This window comes from Pleuronectes platessa, chromosome 17, assembly GCF_947347685.1.
Source record: "Pleuronectes platessa chromosome 17, fPlePla1.1, whole genome shotgun sequence".
Classification (NCBI taxonomy): Eukaryota; Metazoa; Chordata; class Actinopteri; order Pleuronectiformes; family Pleuronectidae; genus Pleuronectes; species Pleuronectes platessa.
Window position 1 is genome coordinate 3,282,259 of NC_070642.1, and position 12,773 is coordinate 3,295,031.

General features: G+C 41.7%; 1 protein-coding gene across 1 annotated transcript in view; it reads right to left on the reverse strand.

The window, feature by feature from the left end:
• Positions 1 to 7,605, reverse strand: part of LOC128460222 (heparan sulfate glucosamine 3-O-sulfotransferase 5) — a 38,373-nt gene extending 30,768 nt beyond the window's left edge. The window contains exon 1 of the mRNA XM_053445302.1: positions 7,526 to 7,605. The gene's annotated coding sequence lies outside the window, so the exon portion shown is untranslated. The remainder of the gene's footprint in view (positions 1 to 7,525) is intronic.
• Between the last annotated feature and the right edge of the window lie 5,168 nt (positions 7,606 to 12,773).

A 12,773-nucleotide genomic window follows, 5' to 3' on the forward strand; every position in this document is an offset into this window, starting at 1 on the left:
TTCTGTTCCAGCAGAATATTCCTGTAGCATCTTTACCTCCTCGCCCATGAGTCTTTTAATCCATTCATTTAAAATATGAATTGCCTGTCGCCTGGACCTCTGCCCGACGAGGGTCGACACCGGGATGTTGATTAGCCCAGGACCTGCTGCATCGACTATCGTCCTCAGGGTTACAGCTCCGGCCGTGCACAGCATGCTGGTGAGGCCTGGTGTGGATTTGCTCTGGACATCCAGCCTGGCTCAATTGATCAGCGGCTCTTCTAAAAGCCAGTGCAGAGAGTTGCAGCCTTTTCTATTTAAAAAGGTTCCATGTCTTAAGAAGTGACTGATAAAAAGGAGATAATCCATACAGTTTAAAAAGCTTAAAATCCATTAAGAACAGTTGCATGTCTAAAACCAGCCCAGTTGTCCCCCTCAGGATGCTGCTTGTCACTTGTCTCCAAACAACATCCTGTGGACGTACAACATATTTTTGTAAAAATTGTAATCTAATAGTGGATATTCTACTTTGAATGTGCACCAGCCCTTGCCCCCCCTCCTCCTTTGGTAAAAACAACACACCCTGGGGCACCCAGTGTAACCCGTCCCAGAAGAAGTCTGTTAAAATGGCTTGTAGTTCTGTACTAAGCCTTTCGGTGGTTCCAAACATGCCAGCCGATGCCACAGAGCAGAAGCTACCAGGTTATTTATAATCATTGTTCTGCCTCTGTATGATAACTGTGGTTTCAGCCATTTCCATTTGTTGAGCCTCCCTTGCATTTTCTCAGCCACACCCTCCCAGTTCTTCTGAACCATGGACTCCTTGCCTACATAAACTCCCAGGTACTTGAGACCGTCCCTCCTCCACATTAACCCCCCCGGCAGACTGGGTAGACCCCCTTCCCACCTTCCAACTGCCAGCGCTACGCTTTTCCCCCAGTTCGCTCTAGCAGCTGACATGGTTTTAAAATCACTGACTATTTTCCCCAGTTCTTGGATGTCCTCCTGATCTTTTACAAAAACGATAATGTCGTCTGCATATGCTGATAAAATGTGGCTTTTTTAAAAATCATTTAAAATCAACCCTTCAATATTTGCTCTTATCTTACTTAGCATGGGTTCAATAGAAAGTGCGTATAACATCCCTGAGAGCGAGCAGCCCTGTCTCACCCCCCTGTATACTTTAAAAGGTGCACCCATGCCTCCAGTGATCTTCAGTACACTCTCAATGTCCTGATACAAAACCTTGATCATAGCTATGAGACATGGGCTGAGGCAAAACCTCTCCAGAGTCTTCCAGAGTCAAAGGTGCTCAACCCGGTCAAAAGCCTTTTCCTGGTCCAGAGAAATGAGACCAGTTTTTAATGCCTAATGAACTAGAGAAGTCCACAATATCCCGAGTCAAGGACACATTGTCCAGGATAGACCTACCAGGCACACAGTAAGTCTGGTCTTGATGAATAACTTCCTCCATCACCTCCCTCAGATGGTTTGCCAGCACTTTGGACAGTATCTTGTAGTCCGTGCATAAAAGCGACACCGGACGCCAGTTCTTGATCTCCTGAAGGTCTCCTTTCTTTGGCAGGAGAGTTATCACTGCCCTCCTGCAGCTTATCGGCAGCACCAAGTCTCTATAACTCTCATTAAAAACAGTGAAAAGATCTTCCCCCATCTCGTTCCAGAACTCCTTAAAAAACTCTACTGGAATGCCGTCGATGCCTGGGGCCTTTCCCCCTGCCATGCTCTGCAGGGCCGTGTAGAGTTCCCTCATTGACAGGGGGCCGTCCAACCCAGTATTCACGTCTTGGGGGACTTTGGGCAGCTCTCCACAGAAGGATTCATACAGGGAATTGTTCTCAGTATATTCAGTTTTGTACAGATCCTTATAAAAACTCACGGCTCTCTTCCGGATCTCCTTGCTGTCGCTGAGTTCTTCTCCCTCAGGAGATCGCAGAGTGTGGATGATTCTGCTTTGTCCGTTCTTCTTTTCTAGTCCAAAGAAGAATTTAGTCGGTGCATCCATGAGCGCTGCCGTCTGGAACCGTGACCTGACCAGCACCCCCTGAGCCTTTGGGCCCAGTAGGTCTGTAAGACTACTTTAATCTTTAATATGATCTCGATTTCCAGTGGAATCTATTAAATTCAGCGCCACCACAATTTTCGACTCTAGATCCTCCATAGATCTGGTTATGTCTCTTATAACATTGAGGGTATACTGTTGACAGAGCTGCTTTATCTCAACCTTACCACAGTCCCAGCACAGCTTTAAAGAAATAAAATCGTTCTTTCTTTCTTTAAAACCGCTCCCAAAAAAATTAAAAACATCCTAAAATGTGCATCACATAAAAGAGACGTGTTAAAATGCCAGTATGCGCTTCTAGACTTTAGCTTGGAGATAAAAACGTTGCAAATAACCAGCGCGTGATCCGTAAAACCAACTGGGAGTATACTGCACTTTCTGAAGATACTAAAATTGTGTTTAAAACAATACAACCGGTCCAACCTCACCATGGAGATGAGATTCCCTCGGCAATGAGTCCAGGTGTATTGTCTCTTATTTTCATTCATTCTTCTCCACACATCACACAGATCATGGGCCTATAGCAGCTGCCTCAGTGCACTCTTTGAAGCTCTGTGGGGCTCCAGGTGGTTCCGGTCTAAAACATCATCTTCTCTAAAATTTAAAATCATCAATTTTACTCTTCTTAACGCCGTTTCTAAAACCTTTAAAAAACAGACTCTGTCGGGTCCTGAGACCCGAGCATAAACATTCATAAAAACAAAATAAAATTGCTCGACCTTTGCCCTCACCACCAGTAGTCTGCCCTCCACCACCTCCTCCACTTCTAAAGACTCCGGTGCGAAGCTCCTGGAGAAGATGATGCCCACCCCCCCACTAGTTGTGCTTAGGTGGCTAAGGACCACCTGCCCCTCCCACTCTCTATTCCAGTCATTCTCATTTTTTGGGTCACTATGTGTTTCTTGTAAGAACATCACTTCAAAGAACTGATGTTTAAAAGACTCATATTGTAGAATATAAAAAAAAAAACACAAAAAAACAGGACTGATTGGTAATCAGGATGTTCAAGTTTATTCATCATCGTCATCTTCATCATTGTTTTTCTGTTGTCTAATTCTCTGAACAATTTTCCTGAGTCTATATATCTCCTGGCCAGTGAAACCCGAGTTTGAAAACAGCTTTTTATCAGAGAAATAATCTTCTACTTTCAATCCCTTCATATTCTTTGTTTTTATGAGAAACACTTTCATCTTCCCCGCACTGTAGCTTCTTGAGCTCTTCTGGCTTCCTGTCTTGAAGTCGGAGGATTCACTGTCAGCAGAGTCGGTCACCATGCTGGACTCAGACTCTGCTGCTCCTCCCCCTCCTTTCTTCACTGTCCGTTTCTTAGCTTTTGAGGTTCCACTGTCGCTCCTGGTCTTTCTTTTTAGACGAGGAACTTTAAGCACCTCCTCGTCTCCATTTCAATATCACTTACTTCCCCCTACACCTACCTGAACCGCCTGTTGGACCCCCCCTGTCCCCTTCTGTCCTTCCTCACTCACCTGATCTGCCTGTTGGATGCCCCCTGTCCCCTCCTGTCCCTCCTCACTAACCGGACCCTCCTTTGGGATCTCCCCTGTCCCTTCCTCATTCAACTGACCCTCCTTTGGGATCTCCCCTGCCCCCCCCCCCCCCCCCCCCATTCATCTGACCTTTCCCTGGGACTCCCCCTGTCCCCTCCTCACTCACCTGACTCTGCTGTTGGACTCCATTTGTCCCCTGCTGTCCCTCCTCACTCACCTGACTCTCCTGCTGAACCCCCCCGTCACCTCCTTTTGTTCCTGAGTGTCAGCTGTCTTATTTCTCTTAGGACACCCTTTAGCTTAGTGTCCTTCTTTCCCACAGCTGAAACAGTTCGTGTTGTTTGAAGTCACAAAAATTACGTAGACAAACTCCTCCACTCTGATCTTGAACACCAGGTTCAGATCCTCAGTCCTGTTGTTAAGTATCAAAAACAGATGCCCTCTGTGGGAGGCCATGTGTTTTAACAGAGGGGACTTGCATCCTGAGGACACTTTCTTAACCTGAGACACTATTTTTACCGTGTCCTGCCAGTTCTCTTAACAATGTCTCGTCTCTAATTAACGGAGGGACGTTGGACAGAGTCACTTTTACCACCGGTGTGGCGAGAGGCAGAACAGACATGAACGTATCGTTCACTTCAATCCCGTTCGCCACCACCATGTTCACCTTCTCTACGCTGTCCAGAAAAATGACAACCGCATTGTTCATCCTCGCAGCGGACTTCACGCTGCTGTTGCCGACCACCCTCCCCACGGCCAGACTGCACTCCTCCACAGAGCACGGAACGGCGGAGCGATCTTAATGCCGTGCTTCCGGGCTAACCTGGCGAGGTCCATGGCGTTTAGCACGCCGGCCCGCGGCCGACTGCAAACACTCAAACACACACACACCACCTAACACCTCCTCCGTGTACACCGCAACACCACCAACACTATAACCAACAATACACTATATAACTATAAACAGAATTATCAATAAAGAGATCAAAATCGCACAAACCGCCACCAGCTCTCAACTCACACGCATTCCACCACCACACTCGAGAGAGAGAGAGAGAGAGAGAGAGACAGGGTCAATCATTGTTTCCACAAAATATTGTGTGTTTGTGTTCTTTTGAAAAATTCAAAAATTTGCACAAAAGCCAGTTGATATTTTGAAGATAACTTGAATGTATGTGTGAATAATGGGTGAATATAAAGTGGTAATATAGGTTAAAGTAATGCATGCAGAACAAATATATTGTTACATTTTTGAGTATGGTCTCTTTTATGCTTTCATAGTTTTAATTAGTATGCTAACTGTATTTTAAATGGAGACATTTGTTACAAGGCATATTATATTTTTCTGCCCATAAATGTAATCATTACAGTGAAATGGTCAAATAAAATATACTGTTTCCCAAATGCCAGGCATTATTTGTGACCTACACTACAATAAATCCCTGTGGGATTTCTGAAAACAGCTTTTCAGGAAGAAATGCATACAGCATCACAAATGGCATAAACTATGACTAGTCAGCTGAGAGAAGCTGAGATACAACTAAGGTAGAATCAGCTAAAAAATTATTTACAATAATTGCGATTTAATTGACCAACCAGTAAAATAACTATTGTTTGCTTTGCAACTTGTAAGACTTCCTCGACATCCACTGCTGCAGGAATGCCTTAGATTAAAGTGCCTTGTTTCACACAAATATTATACTATGTACTATACATTTTTGTTGTCCTTGTTTTTTTTTTTATATTTGTCTATTTCTGTCCATTGAGAGCAAAAGAAAAACCGGTGTCAAATTCCTTGTATCAGTACCGATACATGGTCCGTATAGCTAATTCAGATTTTCAATGCCATAAACCTTTTTTCCCCCTTCGGTTGTTCATAATGACATTTGTTCCATTTAAGGTAATTTAGTCAATTACTGGACTTGAACGGCTTGGTTTTAAATTTGAATATTGGTTGTTCTAAATCGATATACTTATGTAGGTAAGTATGCACTGTATGTAGTAAAGGTCCGGCTGTCCTAGTTCACCTGGTATGGACACAATAATAATTGTGCCTCTGAGAAAAAAATATTACTCTAAAACAGGATACATCAATTTTTTCGCAGGACACTTCTTTTGGACACGCATTCCACCACCACACTCGAGAGAGAGAGAGAGAGAGAGAGAGAGAGAGAGAGAGAGAGAGAGAGAGAGAGAGAGAGAGAGAGAGAGAGAGAGAGAGAGAGAGAGAGAGAGAGAGAGAGTCAATCATTGGCTCAGTCAATGTTTCCACAAAATATTGTGTGTTTGTGTTCTTTTGAAAAATTCAAAAATTTGCACAAAAGCCAGTTGATATTTTGAAGATAACTTGAATGTATGTGTGAATAATGGGTGAATATAAAGTGGTAATATAGGTTAAAGTAATGCATGCAGAACAAATATATTGTTACATTTTTGAGTATGGTCTCTTTTATGCTTTCATAGTTTTAATTAGTATGCTAACTGTACTTTAAATGGAGACATTTGTTACTAAGCATATTATATTTTTCTGCCCATAAATGTAATCATTACAGTGAAATGGTCAAATAAAATATACTGTTTCCCAAATGCCAGGCATTATTTGTGACCTACACTACAATAAATCCCTGTGGGATTTCTGAAAACAGCTTTTCAGGAAGAAATGCATACAGCATCACAAATGGCATAAACTATGACTAGTCAGCTGAGAGAAGCTGAGATACAACTAAGGTAGAATCAGCTAAAAAATACCCAAGTACACGAACAACGTCTCAAAATTACAGGGTCAACAAACTTTTAATGTTAGAATTAGGCATTGCCCTTACACTTGATTTATGGCTTTCTGTGTATATTTGTGTTGTTTACACATGCCAGCAGTCTTAATTTGATGATATTTCAGAGTGAACCTGTCACTTCATTTCAGAATAAGCCTATAAAGCAGCAAAGGTGCTGACACATGAGAAGAGATATGAGAGGTAGGATTAATCATGTGCCACAGAACGTGTATAAGTAGGGACATAGCTCAGCTAAGCTGGAGGGAACGAGGTAGAGGGAGGGAGCGAGAGAGCAAAGACACTCACACACATACATTGATGGATGAGCATGGTGTGGATTTACTGCTCTGTCTACCTACACTCAACTCCACCCCCACCTAGCTGGGGTTATTACTAAACTAAGAGAACAGGCTGGTGAGGCAGCAGCAGGTCAAGTCATCGAAGGCAAGAAAGGGAAAAAGGACAAGTTAAAGGCCAAGGTTGGTCCACCCTCACCGTACAACTTTTAAAGACTGCTCCTGAATATCCCACAAATTAACAATATCACCAAGGAAAATCGTATCTATTATTAAACCTATACTTTTTTGGGCAATTTAGCCGAACAATTTGAACGTATTTAGAAGGAAAAGATTGAAAGGTGCTACTTCAACAACAACTAAGCAAACTTCAGCTGTTGATGCAAATGAAAGCCTCCAGAGCAAGTATAAGGATTTTAAATGGAAAGGTTTTTATTGAGGACTAGTCCAGTCTGCTGAAAGTGGTCCTTCCAATAATCATGTTAGCACAGATAAGGAACTATTATGCACTCCTTTGGCTCAGGAGGTGCAATGGTTCATCCATGAACCAGAAGGTTGGCAGTTCAGTCCAAGTCTGACCCACACGCATGCTGATGTACCTTGGGCGAGATACTGAACCCCAATTTGCCCCAGATGGCTGTGCTGGCAGTGTGTTATGTGATAGACAAAGTGCTACTCATAGATGCAATATGTGCAAATACGTGAATGGCAAAACTACACCACTTTGACTGGTCATCAAGACTAGAAATCGCTATAAAAATACAATACTATACAAGATACTAAAAAGCCTAGATCCATACAATAAAAATCTTCTTATGTCGGCAAAACTACATTTGTTTGGCTGCAAGACGTACAAGGATGTGGTATTGTGTGAAATGAGATTTCAATACATACCCTCTATTCCTCATGACTGCCAGAGGTGGTGTTTAGCACCTGGATACTTCTTTATGCACATGTGCAGATCCTCCAACTGTAATGCAGAAAGAGAAATTCAGACTAAAACCAAACGGACAATCACAAATGTTAGATCTATTGTACAAAGAAAAAATGATTAGGATCACATAGAGCAGAAAAATGAAATGGAAAAATGTAGTGCCTCCTGCCATCCTGAATTACAAACTATCACACCATGAAAATGTCTGAACACACCCACTGACTGATTTTAAGCTCCCAAGGAAAGGTTCATCCAGTTTATAGTTTGCATGACAAATGGGCGGCAGAGGCTGGCATCTAGTGGGGAAACTGCGTGCTAAGATGAGAATAAAACACAACTTGTCAGTGTGAAATTGCTCCTCTCCTCAGTTAATTAAAACCAGCCCACTGAGTGTGTGGACGCCTGGATAGAGAGGAGTCTTAAATCTGAAAGTCAAAACCCCGGTTATGTAAACAGTGACCACCGTTGAGCCAAAGCTGCACATGAGGAGCTCTGTCCTCAAATAACTGTCTCACAGAACGTGGTCTCCTTCAGTTCTGGAGACAGAGCTTGTCCTCCTGTGGTACAAGGGAAAGTGTGAGAGTTGAGTTTATCTTAATTTTGCTGCTTGCAGGAGCAATGCTCTAAAACTGCAAAGATCAGAAGGTCAGTGCCCCACTGGGTTGAGTGATGAGGAGAATGTCCGTCCTAGTACTGCGAACACATTGGAGGAAAGAATCCACAATCTAGTAATAAGTGAGTGGGTAAATTCTATTGGGTGGTAGGTTACCATAGAAATATCAGCATTGTCAACTCAAACAAGGTCACGTTGAAGCCCTTGAAGCCCCATTGGAATATACATTCAATGACAAAGGTCCAATTGAAGTGAAATCTCACTGCACACAAGATCTAGGTCAAGATGCAAAAATCTGGACCAAAATGTTCTGCTGTCCTGTATTCAGCTGTTCCCCCGTCATCTTCAGCTTTTCAACTGGCTCTGCTCTGATTGTCCCAAAAGTCACTTGATATTTTGCAATAAGGCATGCTGTGTATCTGTCTGAAGCAGGATGCACAAGGAATATGTTGTCCATTTCTTTTATAAGAAGGTTTTGTATTTCAAAAATGTCATTGTTTGACCCATTTCTTCAAAGCTTAACTCAAATAAAAAAATTGACACATTCACTATAACGGTCATTTCATATTATGTGACATTTAACAATGTGAGGTTGATATTTTGTTATTGACAATTTTTATATGGGAAAGGCATGACTCTCTTACCTTCGGGTAAAATAAAATCTCTCCAGTAATTTGGTTTATGCCCAAATAAATGTGCACCTTAGTACTATGGTAAAATTTCTGTAGTTCAACTGAGATCAAACAGCATGTTGTTTATGGTCCAACATGTGCTCTGTAAATTAAGCATCATTTTTTCTCCTCTAAGAAAAAGGACTTAGGGGGAGAAACTTACACTCATTGTGACGATTGATCCCGTATCTTTGTATTTAGCGATCATAGTGCTATTAGAATATTTGTCTTCTGTAACTGAGGGACTTCTTTACAAACTGTCAAATCAAACTGAATCTGCAAACTGTGCCATGAGAGTAACACAGGCACAGGCCACCACCTTTGTTATACTTTGACAAAAACAATGGGCCTCGTTACATTTGTTCATACAGTGAGTTTGTACAAACACTACAGGTCAGATTTATCAAAGGATTTTTTACTTCATCAAAGTGTGTAAATAAATTTGCATAATTTTCACCCCATTAATACTAATTAAGGCTTTGCTTCCTGCCCAGGAAGTGTTCATTCATGAAAATGGCATCAACGAGTAAAAAGAACAACTTTACGAGCTCTCAGACTAAGTTGTGATTTAATAGATGCAGAGAGTAATGTCTAGAATTTTTTGCAGTGTCAGCAATGGAATTAAGTGACCGACTAAAGCAGTGCTGCTAATTAAATTAATTAAGGCAAATTGCTTTTTTCATTTTCAAATTAGAAGAATTAAAAAAATTCCTTACAATATATTATAACTCTTCTTGTCAATTCGTTATGATTGTGAATAATTTACAATAATTGCGATTTAATTGACCAACCAGTAAAATAACTATTGTTTGCTTTGCAACTTGTAAGACTTCCTCGACATCCACTGCTGCAGGAATGCCTTAGATTAAAGTGCCTTGTTTCACACAAATATTATACTATATAGTATACATTTTTGTTGTCCTTGTTTTTTTTTTATATTTGTCTATTTCTGTCCATTGAGAGCAAAAGAAAAACCGGTGTCAAATTCCTTGTATCTGTACCCATACATGGTCCGTATAGCTAATTCAGATTTTCAATGCCATAAACCTTTTTTCCCCCTTCGGTTGTTCATGACATTTGTTCCATTTAAGGTAATTTAGTCAATTACTGGACTTGATAGGCTTGGTTTAAAATTTGAATATTGGTTGTTCTAAATCGATATACTTATGTAGGTAAGTATGCACTGTATGTAGTAAAGGTCCGTGCTGTCCTGGTTCACCTGGTATGGACACAATAATAATTGTGCCTCTGAGAAAAAAATATTACTCTAAAACAGGACACATCAATTATTCGCAGGACACTTCTTTTTGATTGTCTGCTTCATTTCAGACTATAAATTATTATTATTATGAGTTATGTAGTGCAGCAACACCCATTTATGAGCATATGATAACATCAATTTTGAAGTCGGAGCACAGAGAAATCAATAAGAATTATATTGTGCTTCAGTTCATTGGCTCTGGGCTCAAAGGGGACGTGAGGCTGAGGTAGAGATGGGGTCCAGGATATGTTGTGATTACAGCGCTGAAGGCTGAACCCAGAGGTCAGGGGCTGCAGGGTCAAACCCCACAGGCCCACGTGCCCAAAAGCAATGTGCACCACTTTAATCACATAAAAAAGTGGCTGCATGTAGAGAAAATCCAGTAAATCACACATGATAGGGTCAAACACACATACACACAGCAGTGAAACCGTGCTGTGTTACTGCCGCAGTGTTGAAATTACTGCTCCTGGAGGACATCAGACTCTGCCAATCATGTCCATGCTTACACACTGCGGTGACGGGCATGTGTTTGCCAAGCCTTGCAGAACAAATACTCATTTAATTTATGCAAATATGCACAAGAGTAGATTCATTTGAATTATTAAACAGATTGTTCGGCTGGTGAGTCGGCTGCATACATGTCTTGTCTAATTATTAACAGCAACGTTGTACATGGGTGAAACAGACCAGAAGCATTTCTCCTTGGCTGGGACAACATTGTGAGACCAAAGGAGATTTTTTTCAGTCTTTATTTCTGATCGCTCTCCTGTTTTTTCTCCTGCCCGCCTGTCATTCTTTGTCCCTCACACTGTCTCTTTCTCCATCTTGAATTCCCCCTCTGTGCAAAGACAGATCCTATTCTTTATCATCATCTGTGATTGTACACATCAAGTGAATTCCTGTGCTAACTGTCACTCTGTCAGAGTCATCCTTTAAGTTATTGTGCTCATCCGGTGTCCAGCCCGTTTTCAATGCAGTTTTGTATATGTAAATAAAGGTGTGCCCTTCCTGCTCCACGATTGTGACCTGAGAAGTATATAAACCCAGACCGCCTGCCAGTCAAGGCAGCTGTACTTGCCAGCCCTGCTTCTTGTGAGTTACTGTTAAATTGTTCTATGAATTTTGTATAAGATCAAGCAGTAGTCAAACTATCCCCTCCTTACAGTGTTGGAAACTTGGTCGGATTGTTGATGTGTGTTACTCACACTAGTTTTACTGGTGCTGTAAATTTGTATTTTTGTTTTTTTGAAATAGCTAGTGAGGATATTTCTGCTTAGAGCTTTTTGTTGTTAATTATTAACTCTAGGTTTACAGTCCTCTTTTTCCACTGTAGTTTGCCTCACTCTTATTTTTATAGACTTGCTACTAACGTACAGTATGCACAGAGGATGAGTGCATGCTAATTGTGAGCAGATATAAAGTTCAACTTTGAAATGTGAAACTGTTACAGCGAACAACGTCAGGAGGTTAATCAAAACACATTACTGACAGAATACATTCAAAAGAGACGGGATTGTTTTGTCATACGTTCCCTAGAATCTTCATGTAAGTGCCCAATAATAAGTGAACACACTTGAATTAAAGTCTACATGCATACAATTTGTGAAATTGACCCTATATTCCATTCTAAAGCAATGAGGCACTTTGACTGTCTGAGGATGATAATGTATTTACTTGCTTTTAACATTAATTTGAGCTGAAACAACAAAGGAAAGTTCACCTGCCGCAAATCAGGATGAAACGTAAACACATTCTATCTTTATTTGATTTGGAAAGTCACACTCTTCTTTAGTGTCTTTAAACAGAGCATCTAAAACTGTGTGAAAAGTGCAGGTGCGGATGCAGCAGGGTTATATCTCTTGTAAACTCATCTCAGGGGGAAAAGTTAAATATAGTTAAATCTGTGATATGTTTGTTCACCTTTCTCTGGCAAAAACTGTAATCGTACATGAGACGTTATCAAACATGGAGAATTCCCACAATCCCACAATCCTCGCCCCGTGCGTGCAGCAATTTCTTCAACTGGATGGTGTGAGGAGGGTGGTGTTTATAGAGACTTACGCCGGGTTCACACCGGACACGAAAGCGCTAATCCCTAGCGCGCCGGCGCTTGGCTGTTCACACCATTCCTAATAATATCACATACTTTTGCTGGTATCAGCCTGCAGTAAAAATGGCATTTAATAATTTCCTCAAGCATATACGTTGCGCCAACATTAACTGCAATATATAGCTCCCCAACATGTGTCTTTTTTGGTGTTGTCTTTATACAACACGTGCTGAGGATCATAAAACTCACTTTACTTCTCCACTTCAATAATTCATTTAATGTCATCCATCTTCAAGAACTTCTCCGCTGTTTGCTCCGTTAAATGTCGGGTGTCGAGGGTAAATTACGTATTCTCCAGCCTTGGCGCGGCGCGGCAGCGTCCGGTGCGAACAGCACAAAGGTTTAACAGGGGGGTGGATGGGAGCCAGCTGGCTTTTAAGGCTTTGTGCTGCGCTTCGGCGTCGCAAGGGCTCTTGCGCTTGCGGGCCCCTGAAAACGCAGAAGCATGCGCCGGCCTTTAGAGCTAACACTCAGGGTTGAGCTGCAGCGTTAGTTGCCATGGCAGCAGACCTCGGTTTAAATCTGACCTCCTTTTGTAGAACCAGTTGAC